This window comes from Nipponia nippon, unplaced genomic scaffold (genome assembly GCF_047370975.1).
Source record: "Nipponia nippon isolate SJK-2023a ecotype South Korea unplaced genomic scaffold, ASM4737097v1 scaffold_3, whole genome shotgun sequence".
NCBI classification, from domain to species: Eukaryota; Metazoa; Chordata; class Aves; order Pelecaniformes; family Threskiornithidae; genus Nipponia; species Nipponia nippon.
In genome coordinates this window covers 47,661,859-47,681,544 of record NW_028262347.1, presented here as the reverse complement: position 1 = coordinate 47,681,544, position 19,686 = coordinate 47,661,859, and the positions used below count along the sequence as shown (strand labels likewise).

Genomic DNA, 19,686 nt, shown 5'->3' with positions numbered 1-19,686 from the left:
AAAAGACAGTACTGTACACGGACAGATAGTACCTATAGCTACATATAATCCCTGTATTATAAAAATTCCTTGCATTTTACAGGTAAGCAATAAAGAAAATGTTTTTGAGATTCAGAAAAATAAGATTTTGTTTCAAATTTTGTCATGATCTGGTCAATTCCTTTCCTAACATGTAAACTAGGAATATTATTATTACCTAATTTGACAGAGTTTGGTACGAATTAATTAACTAAAGTTTGTGGAGCATTTTTTTGTTACAATGATAAGGCTTCCTAAAGATCCTCACAGATGCAGCAGAAAACACAAAGTGCAAGTACTGTTCCCTTCAGGACACCAAGGCTTATTGCAAGGATTATGTTCCATGGAAAAATAGATTTTTAATTGTATTGGTGGTGATGTAATAAAAGACACTTGTGGACCAGTCTTCACTCAACATTACAATTTTAAATTATGCTAAGTTTTTGTTAAACTTCATAACTAACAAAAGAGGGGGTCATTAGAAATAATAAGGGATAATGGAGACAGTGATAGAAAACATGTTCTGCTTACAGACCAATACATAAAACCTTATTGATTATTTTGATTTCTTTTCTCCTGTCTTTCAAAACTAATTTTAGACAGTCACCTGTATATTATTTCAGATGTTCAATGCACCTTTCATTGTAAAATACTTTTCAAATGTACACAAAGTGGAATGTTGGTTATTGTTTAAACCGCTTCTAAAATGTAGCCTCCTTTGGAACAAAATGCAGAATATACTTAACTTTTGTGCAGAGGAACATAACAGAAGGTTTGCAGACAGGAACTGAAGTAAAGTAACCTCAAGAATTTAAATAAGCAGTGTATGTTTTTTCAAGCTATAATTTCTCTAAAAGAACTATGGGAATAACATACTCACAAAGCCCATGCTGTCTTTGCTATTTATGAGATTGCTCCTAATTTGTTACAAGAATGTAGATATTTGTGCATGGTCTTGTTTTGCTGAGGTCAGAAACTTTAATTTACTGGGAGGGAGTAATATGTCTCCACTTTCTTAGATAATTGCCTAATTTTTTTCAGGAAAAGAGAACTGTCTCACAGTCAGCTAACTGCACATTTTTCTGCATTGATATAAAACATACAGAGCTTTTTTTCTTACTGAATCACTACAAAAAGAAAATGGCTGGAGTGCAATCATCACTAGGTTTAGAGCTTTGTGGTTTTGGTTTTACCAACTGACATTTTTAAAAATTACTATCCTTATAAAAGTCTTGATAAATTAACAGCGAGTTGAAAGAAAAAAAAAAAACAGAAAACAAATAGAAAACAGTAATTTTTCTTAATTGTTTTAGTATCTGGCAATAGAACTGTGTATGCTGCTCATCATGACATATTTCTTCATAAATAATACACTGCTGACATTAAATTGAGTAACAGCAAAGGTGGAGAGTAGGAGATATATCTCACTATTTGGATAAGTCAGTTTATTTTAAAGTTACTGCATTTAGTGTGGATTTTGCAGTTTTCCTATCTGGTTGATCAATTATTTCTTCTTTAATGGATCTGAGGTAATTTATGTCCCTTTGTATTTATCTCATTCTGAACTTAAATGATCTAGTTTTATGGTATCTGATAAGACAGTAACCAGTATATTGCTTTAAGGTCTGATGGTTTTGAATATGCTTTGCCTGTGCTCTCCAAATTTCATGACTTTGAGCCAGTATATGTTGCCAATATTTGAATAGAATTTGGAAGTTCCATGATGTTAGAAGATAAACAGAGTTCATAGCTTCTCTAGGGACTCACCTGCAACAGAAAAGCAGAGAAAAATCATCTTGATGAGAGTGTGTTTCTAGTAGTTTTCCCCACATTCATATCTGACAGAAGATGAATCTTCATCAGCATTTTAGTTTGGAGCAGTAATGCACTTCTGAAACAAACCCCCCAATCCTCCTCATTTATTGTGATTGGTTTTGACTGCAATGTGTATATAAGCAAGATTCCTTTCAGATGAAAGTAAACTGGAAAATCCACTCCAGCTGAGCACCACATGCTTTCTTGTAGTGCAGACACGAGACTCCAAAACAGTGAGGTTGTGCCACTTACTTCAGTGTCTACCAAGCACTCATACTAAAAGATTTTCAAACCACTGAGAACTCTTATCATATCTGAAATGCTATCTTAGAAGACAAAACTAATTTGTGCTTTAACATTTGCTCTCAACCACCAGCCGTCGGGTTTTACAGCTCATTCTTTTGTCTTCCACAGAGATTTTGTCTTGTCTTGATATCGTTTCCTGTCTTCCTTGCCTTTTCTTTGGCTGCTGTATTTTGTTATTGAATCCCTTTAATTTTCTTTTTTTGCATTTTGCCTTGTTGCTTCTTTCTTTGCCGACTTCTCTCTGTTGGACTCACCAAAAGTTCAGTGTGGTTTTATCCGTGGTTGTGAGAAAAAAATGTTTCACATCAGTCCACCTGTGGGCTGATGGCCTGGCCCAGCCAGAGCCTGGCTCCATCCCCACAGCCCTGCCCAGCCATCCCAGGGCTGTATCAGACACTGGTACCCCTCACTGGGCCAGATCCTGATCCTCCCTATGGAGCTGCCCAATGCCTGGGGCTGGGGCTGTCCCAGTGCCCCCTGGTTGCCCTGTTCCTGACGGGGGAAGTGTGTCCGGCTCTGTCTGCCAGAAACTGCTGTGCTGCTCACCCATGGGGTCCCTCCACTGCTCCCAGCCCCCAGCCTGGAGGGAGCTGCTGGCCCTTGCAGTGCTCTGGCACTGATTGTGTTTAGTCCAGATGGTCAGACTAACTGTACTGCCATATAAACCTTCCCATCCAAGTGTGCATAATGTAGCTGTAGGGTCTTCATTGCCTTGACCCGCTAATCCACTTGTAATCATCACACTACTTGTGAAAGTAGACACAGTAGCAGAATTGTGTTTTAAACCTTTAGGGAGCAAGTGTCTAATCCCTGTTGTGCATAGTATTAAATAAGAAGATCACTGCATAAGTATGAAAGTTCAAGTCGGGACATATGCATTACCACTTCCTGTGAGGGCACTGAAATAAGGGGAATGTTGGGAAACTCTCACTAATAGATATTGGAAACTGCTGTAGATTAGATTGACATTTTTAATAAATCTGTATTATTTAAAATAGTCAAAGTATTTTTTTAACAGCCATTCAGTTATTACAGCATTGCATCAAAGAAACTAATATTTTATTTTACAGATAAGTCTAAGAAAAGAACTGTGCTAACTATTGTTAGGCTAATCACCCACTTTGGTGTCTTCTGCCAGAAGTAATTTCTCTCATCGTTTTAAGACTATCAGGTTTCTTGTCATAGGCTTAGACTGATTAGGCTGATGTATCTTTGAACCATGATTTTAGCAAAAATGAACAGCCCATTATTCTGTTCTATGTCTTTTGAATTCAAACAATGAAATCAGGAGAGGAAGGCCTATATTTCATCTACTTTCTTGTGTGAGAAATGCTATTCTTCAGTCATTTTTCCCAATCTTATATTCAGATGTGGAATACTAAAAGAAGTGATGTGACAATAAGCGTCTTTCTGGCTGACCATACAGCTTTATCTGAAAATGAAAGATCTTCCTCATTAAGGTATCAGCAGTATAAGTTGCCAGAGACAGTAAAGGTTATGTAGTTTAACTAGTTTGCTGCTTTTTGGGTAGATTCCTCGGAATTGTCTCATCTATTTTTTGAACCTTGAAGTTGCAATGTGTTAAATTTATATTAGAATTTACTTAACGTGAATAAGAAATCTAGTTATGCTTTTTCACAACTTCCAGACTGCCTTCTCACCTCTTTTAGCACTTTCAGGATTTTACAAGATACTCACAAGGATATCTTGTATTAAAGATGGAGGCCACAGAAATGTTTCTTAACATATACATATGCACAAACTTTTGTTGTTGGTTTTGGTCCCTGAGACACTGAATAACATCATCGTAAAGATTAAAAGTTTGGTCTCCTGTCACAAGCTTCTAGTATGCCTGTCCGTAAGAGTCAGACCTTTGAAACTGAAATATGAGCAGCCATTTATTTGATATTAAAAACAATTTCATGAGATAACTCCCTTTTGCAGATGGATACAGTATGTATCATAACAAACATGTTCACATAACACTGACAGTGACCTGCATCCATGGATTATTAGCTCATGCAGGTTAATTTTCAACAAACTATCAAAGTTACTCAACATGATATTGTTGTTACCTCCTCATGAAAAAAATTAATCCAGCCCATTGACTTTTTCCCACAGATCAAGTACTTCTTACTGAATGTCTTTTTTAATCCTTTTCCAACTACACAGAGTCTAGTTTCCTTCCTTTCAGTCCTAGAAATGTATTTTGGGGGGTTTGTGTGCTTTGTTTTGTTTTTAATTTTTATTTATGTTTTTCGATTATAAAATTATGTTTTTAATTTTAAAGGAAAGCTAAAGATCTTCGTAGGTATGAAATGCAGTTCTGTTAAGCAGAAGGCTGTGTGACTTCCTGCAATACCTTAAATTCATCACAGTTTGATTTCGTCTTAGTTTATATATTGTCATACATGTTTCATATAACCCTAATCTGAAATTAATTTTTAATAGTTAGCCAAAAATGGAAAATAACTGTGATAACAGGTACTATCCGTTTGCAAAAATACCAGACTGAATTTTTATGATTGATGTTATTGACACAAATATAGTTAAAGATTTGACAATTATAAAATATTGCAGTTCCTCTAACAAATTGCTAGAAACCATGTATTTTATGATTCTGTCAACTTTTATTTATTCTACAAATTGTACTAAAGCTTCTTCAAATAAGGTCAAAGTTTCACCACAAAGATTAGTTCTTTAGATAATTCTGAGGCTTATGATATTTTTTATTTCATCTTGTCAGACATGTTGAAATCACTTTGTATAACCTGAAGAATTACCTCTCTATATCTTTTTTTTTCTTGTCACTTTAATGATGATTTATTCTTCAAGTCTTAATTTTGATCTAAATAATATTCCCCAACTGAATTTTAAGTTTGCATTAATAATTTTCTATTGTGTGTATTACAATTAGTCATGCTTTCAGTATTAATCACAAAAGTATGATATTTTAAATACTACTGACTATGCTTTTTTTTAATAAAGAGATCACTTTCTTTCCTTGCAATGATACTGCTATACAAATTGGAAATGCTTCTCTACTGCACAGTGCTCAAGTAAGAAATTAAGATGTATATTCTCAGTTTTACAGTTTTAAGTATTTTTTCCCTTCACTGGGACTGACGGTGAAGTTTGCAGGGATTTTGTTATTTTTTTATTTTACTTTTTCTTTGGGTGAATATATTGAAAAGGATGATTAATTGTAGCACTAATGTAAGATATCAGAAAAGACTGTCTTCAAGATGTGAAGAGTCCAGTTCTCCTTGCATTCATGCTGGAGGTAAACATGAACAATTCACTGAAGCTGTTAGAAACCAGGTCGGCAATATGGAAAACTGGGTTGAATATGGAGTTGTGGGCAATATGGAGGGAGAATTCTGTGCAAATTAAGTGAAATTTTGACATTAAAGTGGAAGAGATCCTTTTGAAACTAGAATTATCTTTACAGGGACTTCAGCATTTTTGTTTGAAAATGTTTTCCTAGTTTGGAAGTAATTGAAAACAATACTTCTGGCAGCCTCAGATGAGAGACACCATACCTGTTACTAATGTCTGAGCTCATTTGATGCTTATTATTACCCACTCGTATCCTGTATGCTGCTATTCCTGAAATACGTGAAATCAGAAGATCAACTGTAAAGGAACAACAGGAAGTTTGGTATATAAAGTTGGAGAGAAATTATAAAAGCAGACAAAAGTTATTTATGCAGGAGAAGACAAGCAAAGGGTCCAAATTTTTTGATAAAGTCCTTTAGACAGAAAGGGAAAATTACTTACATTTACCTTATGCAGCACAATAATGCAAATTTCTTAAATCTGATCTTAATTTCCACTAAAATGAATAGTTTTCCTCTGTGTAAGACCTATATGTGGCGATACAAGTTAAATAAAAAAGACTATTTTAAGGGCAGGTTTACATGACTGAACAGGCCTTGTTGTAAAGTTGCATTGGGTGCGCGTTCCCCGGGTGCTGGCAGCGCAGGCTGAAGAGCGGTCTCTGTGAGGAGAGGCCGGGGCTGCCCTGTGCCAGACACAACCAGTTCCAGCCGGCTCCAAACGCGCGCACCCCCGCCCCAGGGCACAGCTGAGCCCCTCAGACAAGATCGTGGCGCCTCTGGAAAAATGCATTTAAGAAAGGGCAAAATGCCACACAGAGTAGAGTGGGGGAAAAAAGTGTGAGAAGCAGCCCTGTGAACACCAAGGTGAGAGAAGAAGGAAGGGAAGGAGGTGCCTCGGGTGCTGGAGCTGAGATTCTCTGGCAGCCCGTGGGAGAGGGCTGTGGTGGAGGAGATATCCACATTGCAGCCCATGGAGGACCCTATGCCAGAGCAGAGGAAAACTGTGAGGAGGATGGAGCAGCAGAGAGGAGCTGTTGTGGACTGATTCCCCCATTCCCCTTACCCCTGCACTGCTTAAGGGTGTGGGATGGGTAGAGGAGTTGGGAATGATGAAGTTGAGCCTGGGAAAAAGGGGAATGCAGGGGGAAGGTATTTTAGGTTTTGCCTTTGTTTCTCACTATCATACTCTATTTTTAATTGGCAGTACATCAAATTAATTTTTCCCAAGTTGAGTCTGTTTTACCCATGATGGTAATGGGTAAGTGAGCTCCCTATCTTTACCTCGACCCTTATTTTCTCCTCCTGTCCTGCTGAGGAAGGGGAGTGAGAGAGCAGCTGGGTGGTTATCTGGCAGGCATCCAAGGTCCACCTGTCAGATAAGTATTAGACTGTAAGACTATATTGGATATAATTTATGTAATTATTGTAACACAGTTCTGTAAGTGCCTGCAGTACACAATCTGAGTAGTTTTACTGAACTGGTGATATTCATAGAAGTTCTAAAACATGCTTATGTTTTGCACTTCCAGTCTTCTAAAGACATCTTTTTTAAAGCACCATGCCTACTTGTTCAATGTTAGGCTGTGGTATGCACTGAAACAGGCTGAATAGCTCTGCTACGTGGAGTAGCTGAAGCTGAATGGGCCAGGTATAGGCATGGCCTCTGGTCACAAGAAAAGCTGTCTCACAGCAGGCAGTGCTAATGGGGAAGGGTGACTTACATCCCTATTATCAAAATATAATTATATTTTTAAAAGGCTAGCTGAGTGTGTTATGTTTTTATTATGACCTTTGGCAGTAACTAAATTTTTTACTTTTATTTGGGGGTAAGCTTGAGAATGAGAGGAGCTGAGGACCCTCCTTTCATAAACACATGAATGGAGAGAACTTAGTTTGCTGCAAGACCTATGCAGCAATGACACTGCTGCTGAGAATGCATTTTAATAAGGGTTTTCTTCACTCTAAACTGTATGTGTCATAAGTACACTGAATTTAATTGGAAAAGTTCTAGTTCATGTTTCTAAGCATTCATTTCATCTTTCCTTATCAAGGTCTATAGTGAAGCTGAGAGTCTTGCTATAAATCAATTGTGCATTGATTCTTGAACTAGTTAACTGAGCAGTTAATTTTTTCAGCCAATGATCACAGTTGCATATCTCTCTTCTATGTGCTGCAACCTAGGAAAATGTTTGTCATGGAGTATTAGCTAAAGCTGTGCATCACCTATTCAAAGATGTTAATTGATCTGTATTGAGCCACAAATGAGCTAAATAATAGTACTAAATGTGAAAAGTGTCAAGTTATCTGCAAATAAAAAAAAGGCTATCATCAAAATATTTATAAGCACATTTAAAATGTTTTAATTAATTTTATATCTGGGTTCATATGGCCAGTATGAGTAGATTATATTTTGTATGATTTTATGCATTCTGGTTTTTTTAGTATTTTTACACCTTGCTGTTAAGTGTTTTAAGAAATTCTCTGTGTGAAATCTTTGGCACAAAATGGAACTTCTCTCCTTCCCTGATTTTGATTAATATAATTTTTTTCTAGTTATTCTAGAGATATGAATCCTTTCTATTTAATATGTTATGTCTTTTACATTTATCTCTGGTTAGATCTGGTTACTCTACATGTAGTTCTTACAGTAACCTTAGATGATTATACAACACTTTTTTCTTCACCCTGTACCACTTGATATATCACTTATCAAGGCTTACTTTCTTTAAAACTGTTTTTCTTCCTGTAAATATCTTTATTCTGCTAGTGCTCCTTTTTCTTCTGAAGGCTGTTCAGTAAGTCAGTTTCATTGCTTTCTTTGTATAGATCATTTGCTTCTTTTTCCTCTGCACCTCCATTGAGCATGATGGTGGGACCAGGTCCCATGGCAGCTCTCCTTGCTGCCACCTATTCTTTTTCATCACGTTCTCTTTCCAAGTACAAACCTTGCTGACTTCTCAGTTCTTCGCTTGGTACTGTTCCCATTTCGCTGACTACCTTTGAAAAAGGTGTCTTGCCTGCTGTTCTCTTATCTTCTGGTGACCTAAGATTTAAGGGGAAACGTTCAAATCCTTGTAAGTAAAGTTCTTTGGCAGTGATATTGCATGCTATTTATTCTCCATTGGTCACATTAAAGAGCTATTAGGGCATATTAGCTTAATCTGTATTAGCAAGTAGTGGCACCCAAAGAGATTAGCATCAGACATCTCCAAAGCATGTAACAGTACTTGTAATGACTGGGATAAGTGTGCATATACTACAGATGAGGAAGCAATATGCCATACCAAGCCATGTTAATGATGACAGGAAAAAGAGAGGGAGAGTGCTCCCTCTCTTCTTCCCCATCCTATTGAAATTAATTATATGCATACCTATGTATATATATATATAAATAAATATATAGATAGAAAAAGAGAGGTTAAGCTAGACATAGATACAGATATGTATGTAACAATTTCTACAGGAAAATTTCCTATTTTATTAGTGTGGAATGCTCCCAAAATATTTGTTAGCATAGTACAATGCATCTTGTCTGTATAATGGGAGAAGGTGTGTTATGTGACAAATTTGGAGAAGTATAATCTTTTTAAGGGATATATAGATAACTGTATATGCATGTGTATGTACAAACTCAAACAAATATATACATTTATAATCTACTTTTCTTTAAACACATTTTAGTCTACTCAGCATAAAATGTGCACTGTCAGAATACATTCATGAAACTCAAGGGTAAATAAGTTTCATGATGATTGTTTCAGTTTTAGAATATTGAAATTTCTGAAGCATATTTCTAAGAACCTCTAAGCATACATTACAAAACTGTTTTATTCAAGTGTATTTCTTAAAAAGGATCTGTTCCACATAAAAACAAAAGAAGAAAAAAAAAAAGCTCTCTTAAGATATTGCAGACGAGATAAAGGCTCTGAAAGTATTGTGCATTTGCAAAAAGGAGTTTTACAACTAGACAGATCTAATCAATCTGCATAGAGCTATCAGTGATTGTAGATTCTAAGGCACTTCATTTGTTGATAAGCATTATTTCAGCAATTGCTAGCAGTAATGGTCTTTCTGGTTAAATTATTTCTTATCCTTTTTAGCTTTTCCAAAAGTTCCATTTAGATTGTATAGAAGTTGAAGTATATACATATAAAATTAAGGCAACAAATTATAAACAGTTTGGCAGATAATACAGTAGAAGTCAATGCATGCTAATTAATTTTGAGTTACATGAATTCAGTTTCTCTCTGCAAAATTAACTATTTTGCCTGAAATAGTTTAAGACAATATTTCAAATTTAAAAAGAAATAATTATACATTGTTAGCTATTATTATTGTGTTCTTAATGTGGAATAGATAAAGATAGAATGATGTCATATACTTCCTTAGACGCTGTCCTTAACTACCAGTCATAACAATGCAGAACAAAACAGATGTATGTTCAAAACAGAACATACATCATGTTTCATCCAAGCTTCCCATTTAAACATCTAACTCAGTCTTGAATACTTGTATGAAATCTAAAAATGAAAATCAGAAAAAATAATCCCAGGTCTCTAAACATGATGTTATGTGTATCACCCAGCAACATATTGCATTGGTGTCTGTATGGGTGGGGACTAGATGGAAAAATTAGTCATATACAAACAGTTTACAAATAAAAACTTGATCCCACCAAGGTCAATCCACAACTGTTCTCGCTTGAATCATATATGTTAATATACAATCTGGAGAATGCAAAATGTTGATACAGCTATAGATCCACCTAAAACCATTGGTGTTTGAGCCTAACAATGTTTAGTGGGTGACTTGCTTTAGAATGTTTTTATATGATGTGTGCATCATAATAATAGCAAGATGTTGACAACAGACAGTCTTTTGTCAATTGTCAAAATAATATCTGAATGGACACGTATGCAGAAGCTATCTCACACTTTTTAAAATTAGTTTATTCCTTGCACATACTGAATATGTATTAACATTTTGACAGAATAGGAAGCTAAGATCCTGTCTTTGTTTTAGCAGGAATTTGCATTGTGGATTTTCTAATCAGGCACCCAACCTGTTCTTTGACCTCATAAGAGTACTACTGGACATTGTAAAAGGTAATTTAACTTCACCTTATTGCTACCACTGATTGTGAAAAATTGAAGCTATAAATTTCCAGGATTAAATTAATACAGGCAAAAGTCTTGGCTTTCGTCTTGACATTTGTAGCATTGCAAACATTGTCTTTATTAAAGGAAGCAAGAAGACAGTGCATTTTCTGTTTAGTCTTTAATAAAACACACATTTGTATATGTACTAAGCGAGCCTGATATGTTATATATTATTTTATGAATACTTTAAATTAATATTTTGTGATTTACATGGTTGCTTTTTAAAAGATAGGCTACCTATTAGTTATGCATATTTACAATGATTCCCAACATAAATTAAACCTTCTTATATTTATATTATATCAGATATTTTAATATTTCTTAGTTTTATTAGGTTTCAGAGAGTGTAAAAATTCTAAATCTTTAAGTTTCTTAATGCCTTTTCAAAAGCAGTGGCAACTACTAAGATAAATTTGCTGAGATGTGGGCTCTCATCTCATTGTCGAGTGCTCAATAAACTTCTTTGTGTTTGGCAGCTTCTTCCCCTGAAACAGCCTCATTTGATAGCCCTGCTGTTATGTTCTTGACCTTTGCCATGGCTACAACCCTGGGGCATTTGAGCTGTCAGATAAAAAAGTGGAAAGAGGCTGGTGAAAGTTGTAGAAGGTAAAAAGCTTTGTAATGCGCTGATGAATTTCCTGCCATCAGATAGTTTTCACTTCACCTCCATTGCTGTCACATTTCCTTAAATAATAGGGAGACTTTTCAACTAATGGACAATGGAGGCTGTTTGCCTAATGAGAACTTGTGGAGGCAGCCTGCCATGTGTCTTTATCTTTTAAACTGAGGTGAAACAAGCTTGCCTGGCTACAGATAAGTGGCTAAGAAGCAGTCCTATTCATATGTACCTGTCAGTAATTTATCTGGGGTTTTTGTATTCATATATACTGTTCTATGTGCAGTAGAGCATTAAATTGCTTTCCACTGGGAGCAGGTCACATTCAGGGGTCGTCAGAACCATGCTAATGGATGGACCATGCTTGAGTCATACAGGTTGTTTCTATCAAGATCTTGGCAGCTGAAATCTCCATCTAATTACAGATTTTACACTAGTGGGTTTTTGGTTGGTTTGTTTTTTTTTTTTTTTTTCTGGAGAAGCTGATTATTATTTAATGTAATGTAGATAACTAATATTCTGTGGAGAGTTTATGAATGGCTGCTGATTGTTGTGTCAAGATTCATAATGAGTCTTTCAATTTCTGTTAGTAAAGCTTTTTGTTGTAATTACTATGGATTAAATTTCTTGTTTTATCACTACATCCTCTTTTGGGGCTCAGGGGAGAGTGCTGTTAGACAACGAAGATAAATCTCAGGTTTATTTTTGTGGAGGCTTATTCAAGCTTAAGACTATCCTAAAATCTTCCTGAATTCCTAATCCTGAAAGTAGATCATCTTGCAATTTTAAAATAATGCATTTTTTCTAAAAGTCTATTAGCATGTTTGCGGTGGATAAAGGGCACATTAACTCAAAATACTTTTTTTTGTTGCAACTTAATTTCTTTTTCTTAGTGTGGGTATTAGGAAGATGTTTTGGTACATTTTGCTGCTGTTTCCCAACTTGGGATATTAAATTAATGCAATAAAAGACTATAACATAACAGCAATATTTCTACTATATTAAAATTTTTTATTCACAATCTTTATAGCTACAAAATATGGCCAGAAATCAATTCATTATTTTCAGTTGAGAAGTGAATGTTCTATACTGGGATAAAGCATAAACCAAATGCAGTTAATTTCTTTCCACTTAACAAGAATAGTTTATTGTAGACCAAATGGAAAACTTTACACTGCGTGGATTAAGAATTATTCCTGTTTCTCCTTCTTCACAACTTCCACTGCTAAATGATATTTTTATGATATTAGTACTTACTAATTCTTTATGAAAGACAGCTTATTAGATCAATCATGTAGAATTCACAGTATTTAAATGAAAAATCCTCCACACCTTTTAATCTGTAAATTAAACTATGAACTTCAGCCTTGTGTGTATATCTAATAAGCAGTAGTGACAAATACAGTACGTACATTTAAAAGCATTTAAAAGAGAGACATAATTATTCTTAAAATTCTTCTTAAATTCTTAAAATTCATAATTCTTCTTTTTCAAGAACACAAAAGTAAAACTTATGTCTAGTTAAACACTACTTCAAGTCAACCATGAGTTTCATATACTGAACAGGAAATGGCATCACATGAAAACCCAAAATTTTTTCTCCTTTAAAAACATAAAATATTCTGTGTGAGTTGACTTGTGAGCAGGTAATGCTAAAGATGTTAAACTTACTGAATACTAAAAAATCTGTACCCAGTAATTCATACAATATTTTTCTTCTTTAGATGAAAATATTTTTGGCTAACTTTTTATGTATATTTTTAATCTGGGAGGTGTCACCTAAATACCATAGATGTTCTTACAATGCTTGTGTCACTCATTCAGTGTTTTTTTATATTCTTAGTTAAATTTTCTTATCCCAACTGTGTTCATTTCTAGGTAATGCATGGAAAGCAAAAGAAAACAAGCCACAAGACAAAGAAAGTTAATCTGTTGTAACTATGTTACTACTTAAGGAAAAAAATGTGCATGATTTTCTTAGCTCTTTAGAACATGAGTAGTCGTCTAGGAAATTAGTTTTGAGCCCTAGTTGTAGAAATTCATGCTTCACTGATTGATTTCCATTTTCTTCTTGTGGTACCTAAGCTATCAGACAGAAGATCGGCTGTCTGGTAATTCCACAGCATTATTTCCATTTTGTTTATTTCTTTAAGCCTGATATTTTCATTTTTTGGTAAAGGAAAGAAAGATGAAGGTATAAACCTCCTGCTGAATGACGTAGAATTGCTCCTCCATAATTCCATGTTTAAAAAACACTTTATTTTTTTCATTTCTCAAGTGCTCTTGTTTTGTTGGTCTCTGGTGACAAGCCCATATATATAGTGCTGTAAAGCTTCTTTAATATTCTCTAATATACCTGATTATCTTTTGTAAACATAAAAATTACTGGTTTGCTTAAATGTGAAACTGAAATGGTCAGCCAATTAAAACAGTATTGAATATTTAAAAGCGGAAAAAAGTGTCACTGCTCTATCATAGCAGAATATAATTAGAAATTGTCATGTAAATATGTTGATATTTTGATAGAAAGCTAAAGTAAATCCCTTTTCATGATAAGAGAAATTAGGGGTAATCTGAATATCCGAATGAGGTTTATTTACAGATTTAGACTGATACTGTTCTCCACAATGACTAGAAAGAGAGGAACTCGTAGTCAGGATCTGTGATTAAACATTTTTTCCAGTCATACTTCCACATACTGAAGTTATGTATGGGGATGCAACAATATGAAGATCTTTGCATCTTCCTAGGAAAGTCATGTAGTCACAGGACAAGATTTGCCATATAGATGTTTCCTACAAGTCTTGTTCTGTTAGTTTTATATTCTTGTGAAATCCACTTGCCATTGTAAAAATATAACTGAATGTTATAATTTCATTTTAGTAGAACTTGCAAGAATCTGTGGCTTTTTGCAAATCCAGTGGCATATTTACTCACTGATTTCAATACTAGGCCTGCTTTACAAACATTCATCACTCCTCTGTAAAACTTTATATATAATCTCATTTACCTGTAAATCTACAAGAATCTGATGAGAGAGCTTTTCTGGAAATCGAAACTTTGTGCTTAATTTAAGGTAGTAAATTTATCCCACTTCAAATCTTTCATTAGTCTTTCAGTCTTCTTCCTCTCCCATTTCCCCTCCTTTGTCTGTGATATTCCTGTATCAGTTTTGTTTCAAACAAAGAGACAAAAGAAAAAGGTCATGCTTACCAGCTCTGATAGATGTGAAAAACCTTCATGCTATGGTCAGTGCATTGCTGACTTAATTGAGAAGTCTGTCAGAAACATAGCAGTCTCTCATCCCATTCACCGTAATGGATGCATTAACTGAAGCTGTTATGCTGCAAGGATTTTTTTTCTTTAATTTTAATGGTTTTTATTCAATTTGGGCTTTTCTGGAACTGCGGCCATTGTTTGCAACTGTAAGAAAAATCTTATTTATGGGAAGGGAACTACACTATCCTATATTAATTATATATATGTTAAGTGCTTTATGAGATTTATTGCTTAGCACTCCCCAAGACTGACCCTTCAAATGTAAAACTACTGTTCCAGTAATACACAGGACTTTATAAATATGAGAAAGGCAGAGATATTTTGCCAGATCCATTTTTTTCTTTAAATACAGAGTGACACTATTATACTGGCTAATTGGTTTGTGCAGCATTATTCCAGCATAAAATAACAGACATAAAGCTTCTGTGAACTGTGACTTTTGTATCATCCTGTTACTTGCAAATAAGATTGCTGACCATAAAATGCCTTTTCTGTAACGAGTATCACTGCTGTATCCTGTAAGATTTAATTAAAAATTGACTAGTTCAGCTTTATACAAGGCCTTGGAGACCAGGGTTTTGGCATGGCAATAAAGGCAGCTTAAAAAAATTTTTCCTTTCCCTTTGATCTGAAAATCAGGATTTGTATAGACAAAAATATGTCGTGCAAACTATTTGTCAGTTTAAGAATTCTCTGAAGAATTCTGCATGTTCCCAGTGTTTGTATATTGCATTGTCAGGTGTGCATAAATCATGACTCCAGTAAGTAAAAGCTGGATTTTGTAGGCCATTGTTGAACATTTTGTTCTATATATCTGCCTAAATAAGGATGACTGTATTCATCATCTGAAAGCACATTGATCATTGTTTTTGCAAACTTCCTGAAACTTTGTAGAAAATTGGAGAGTCTGGGCATAAGATGAAAACTGCAGAAAATGCCGGTGCCTGAACTCATTAATTATTAACTACTATAGATATTATTAATGCAAACAGCACAGTGCAATGCACATCACTAGCTGACAGGCTATGGATGTGTTGAAGACAGATAAAAATAAAACACAAAAGTTGCACTTTCTGACTCTTAGCAGGGAACTTAGATCCAGAAAAAAAAGTATCTAAGTCTAATGGGCTACTGTGAATTCCAGAATTATGTTTAATAATGTACATATATCTCAATTCAGTACTACCTTTGCATGACTTATGGCCATGCAGTTGTCTTTAAAATACATCATTTAGTGACTACTTATTCTGTGACTGCCTCTGAGCTAACATATTTATTTTCTATTGCAGTGTAGTTAACATTTCTTTTTATTAGTTTGAAGTTTACTTTGTAAAAATATTCTGAATTGTTGTATATATAATTATTCTAGAACATATTGGTGAATTACTGAATCATTTCACTGATCTTTAACTATGTGCCACTGTAAAAAGAACTTCATTCTATTGCTGCTTCATGCAAACTGAACCCCAGAAATCTTTTAGAAAGCTCTTAAAGTTTTTTTTTTTAAAATCCATCTTTTGTCTGAGACACTGGTTACATCTCAGAGTCCAGATGAACTGAATTAAAACTGTAGTAAAGTGTATTAAACCAAACTGAAATTTAACTTTCCTAAGGAGTGCAGTGTTAAATAGGAGCAGGGATTCACTACTGTCACATATTTCTATCGGAGGAAATGTTCATATTCTTAATAGAAAGGAAGATGGAAAACAAGATACTTTGAACATGCACAAGATTTGTTAAACCACATCCTTTGATAAAATTAAACTTTACAGATCTGATGCTAGCCCCAGGAATCATATTAAAGCAGTTTGGAATCAGAACAGTAGGGCTGGCTTTTGAGTGCCAGAAGTACTTGAAAAGTCTCTCTACAGCTGAGAATGTGCAAGTTAATTTCTCATCAATGAGATTCCATGGTTGTGATGTTTGGAGCAAATAACTGCAGATCTGTTGGCTTTCTGTTTTAACCTCCTCAGTACACTCCTCTCTCCATGTCTGAGGAGTGGAAAAGGGACAAAGTAATAAATCTTTGGAAAGTCTGGTTTTAGTATGCTATCTTTAAGCTTACTACATTGGTATACCAAATATTTTAAAAGTGACAATATTTTTTAATTAGCTCACAGACACTGGAAAGTCTTATTTCTTTATAAATTCTTATTTTTCTTCAGAAACAAAAAACACCAATCAGCCTAGTGTGAAAAACTCTGTATGTTATATAATATCTTCTCTTTTAGATGCCTTAAACTCCTTTTCAAGTGTTTCAGCAGTTTGTATGAAATTATTATGACTGAATAAGAAAAACAGGAAACCAGATTCTTTTGGGCAATGTCAGTCACATGACTTATTTCACAAAGAATAAGTGTTGTTACACTTACGTAGTGTGCAACTTCTATTGGGCGATCATTTTCAAGACATCAGTGCTGCTTTCTGTAAGTAAAAATGACTCTGTGAGATTGTTTGCTGTAATGTCATTTCTGAATTAAAATTCGTTTGTGTTTCTGCCACCATAGCTACATGTTGCTTTCTAAACTCATTTTATAAAATGCATGTTCATAAACAGGATACATAGTCTGATTGTTTTCTTTTTAAGGGTGATATTTTTAGTAGTCTCAACATAAGCAGTAGTGGTGGAATTTTTGTTTTGTTTTGTTTTCCAGTGAAGTATTCTCTGTAGGAGGCCAGATATCATCAATTCCCTCATAAATCATTGAACATTTGAAAAAAGCTTTTTTTAATATTTCACAGGAGGCACAGAGTTGTTTATTCTTTTTTAGTGATTCTTGAAGTAGATTTGCTAGTCATAATGTAAAGTAAGGGGAATGATTAAGTTCTGTGGGAAATTTGCTTTTAACCCCCTGGTGTCTGAATTTCACTGTAAATGTTTAAATTCACAGTACAACTTAAAGAAAAAGAGAGAAAGGGAAGCTAAGTTTAAGTTCCTTTTTCTTTTGGTTCCACATACTCATCCTTTGGAAGTACTTAGTAACTGACACTGCCAGTGGAATATGAGCTGAGATCCCTTTCTTCAGTTGAATTGAATAGCTGTAGATACATCAGAAAAATATGTTTGTGTTTTTAGTTTGAACTTGGTACAGAATATAAGATTATTTTTTTTCTTTAGAAGCTGTGTATATGTTTAGATTGGACATCAGCTTCTCTAACATGTGTCCTTCCCATGGGCTATAGTTCTTCATGAACTGCTCCAGCATGGGTCCCTTCCACAGTCTAGAGTCCTTCAGGAACAGACTGCTTCAGTGTGGGTACCCCATGGGCTGCAGCTACTGTCAGCAGCCTGCTCCTGCCCAGGCTTTCCATGAGCTGCAGCTTTCCTCAGGGCATATCCACCTGCTGTGGCATAGGATCCTCCACAGGCTACAGCGTATATATCTGCTCCACCATGCTCTTCTCCACAGGTTGCAGGGGAATCACTGCTCTGGCACCTAGACACCTCCCCATCGTCCTTCTTTTCTGACCTTGGTGTCTGCAGGGTTGTTTCTGCTTGAGCAGTGGGGTTGGACCAGGTCATGGAATCATAGAATATATCAAGTTGGAAGGAACCCATAAGGATCATTGAGTCCAACTCCCTGCTTCTTGTGTGACTACCTAAAGCTAAATTGTATGACTAAGAGCATCGTCCAGATGCTCTTGAACTCTGACAGGCTTGGTGCTGTGGCCACTTTCCTGGGGAGCCTGTTCCAGTGACTGACCACCCTCTCAGTGAAGAATCTTTTCTTAATGTCCAGTCTGAACTTGCCCTGACGCAGCTTCATTCCATTTCCTTCTGTCCTATCACTGATTACCAGAGAGAGGAGATCAGCACCACCCCCACTGCTACCCACCTTGAGGAAGTTGTAGACTGTGATAAGGTCACTGCTCAGCCTTCTTTTCTCCAAGCTGAACAAACCAAGTGACCTCAGCCACTCCTCCTAACTCTTGCCCTTGAGACCTTCCACCATCTTGGTCACCCTCCTTTGGTCGTGCTCCAGAGTTCCCTTCCCACCTCAACCATCCTGTGATTCTGTGATTCTCTGAAGTTAGAGTAATACTCAGTCATGCTTAACTTAATGCTATGAATCACCACAGATTATCAGATTTTAAGATGCTTAATTTTTATAATTTCATATTTCTTCAGTTTTGCATTTGTTTGAATGTATGGAAGAAACCAAGTGCAATGCTTCAGTGGAAATGCACTTCAGTGTATTGCTTCTGCTTTGAGGAGATCCATTTCCAATTTTTTCTGTAATTTTTTAAAAAGAGCTGAAAAACATTTACTGATTCAGAACAAGTACCAGTTGGGGAAGTTCCCCTCTACATTGTTAGGCACCAAGATTCAAGTTCCTGCTTTACTGAAAGTTTCTTAATCTAGTCAGGAATTAAGTCATCCTCTTCAGTTTGGCCACAAATTCTATGACGTAGCAGGAAGCTATCTCTGATAATATTGATTGGGACATCAAGATGAAAAGCTCTGATTGTTGACAACATTACTATGAGTTATTAAAAAAAAAAGATACTAATTATTAGCAAGCTCTGCTTTCTGCTTTTGCATTTTTTCCTAGAGTATTCCTTCAGTCCTCCCTGAGAAGCTCAACTGGATACCTTTTTGTTACTTTCCCAGTTTTCCAGATGTTCCTTTATAAAAGAAAGAAACAAAGGGATGCTTGTCCAAATGATGGAGGGGGTGTTCTGTTCTAACCACTTTATTTCAGTTGTCTCAATGTGGGAGTTATGCTGCCTATGCTTCGCACAGAGTTCTTAGAGATAAGACTCCCTCAGAAGATGGTTCTGAATCCCTCAGGATTAGGTTAGGTACCTGCTCTGAGCAATCATCTCAGTTTGGCTACACAGCACATCTAGATTCCTAAAATATGCTTTTCTTATAGAAGAGGTGAAACAAATAACTTTGTTTTCTCTGTATTTATAAAGTTTCTCTTCTTTTCCATTTGGATTGCAAATCATTTGATTTGGTCATACAGTCTAAGAAGGCTATTGAAAAGTATTGTATCTGTTGCAAGAATCATCTACACTTGGCAGAACTCATGTATGATTTGGGAAAAGTTAGAAAATAGCTAAATTAATGATCACCAATATCAAAGCAACTTTTTTTAGGCTTTATTTAATCATGATCAGTATAAGTTTTTACCACTTTAAGCACATA

General features: G+C 35.3%; 1 protein-coding gene across 4 annotated transcripts in view; it reads left to right on the top strand.

Annotated features, from left to right (window-relative positions):
- Positions 1-19,686, top strand: part of MGAT4C (MGAT4 family member C) — a 452,908-nt gene that overhangs the window by 215,700 nt on the left and 217,522 nt on the right. For 3 of the 4 annotated variants that reach the window (XM_087766033.1, XM_009476625.2, XM_087766035.1), the window contains one exon: positions 10,506-10,585. The gene's annotated coding sequence lies outside the window, so the exon portion shown is untranslated. Of the gene's footprint in view, positions 1-10,502; positions 10,586-19,686 lie in introns of all 4 variants that reach the window. The other variant, XM_087766034.1, reaches the window with a different exon arrangement.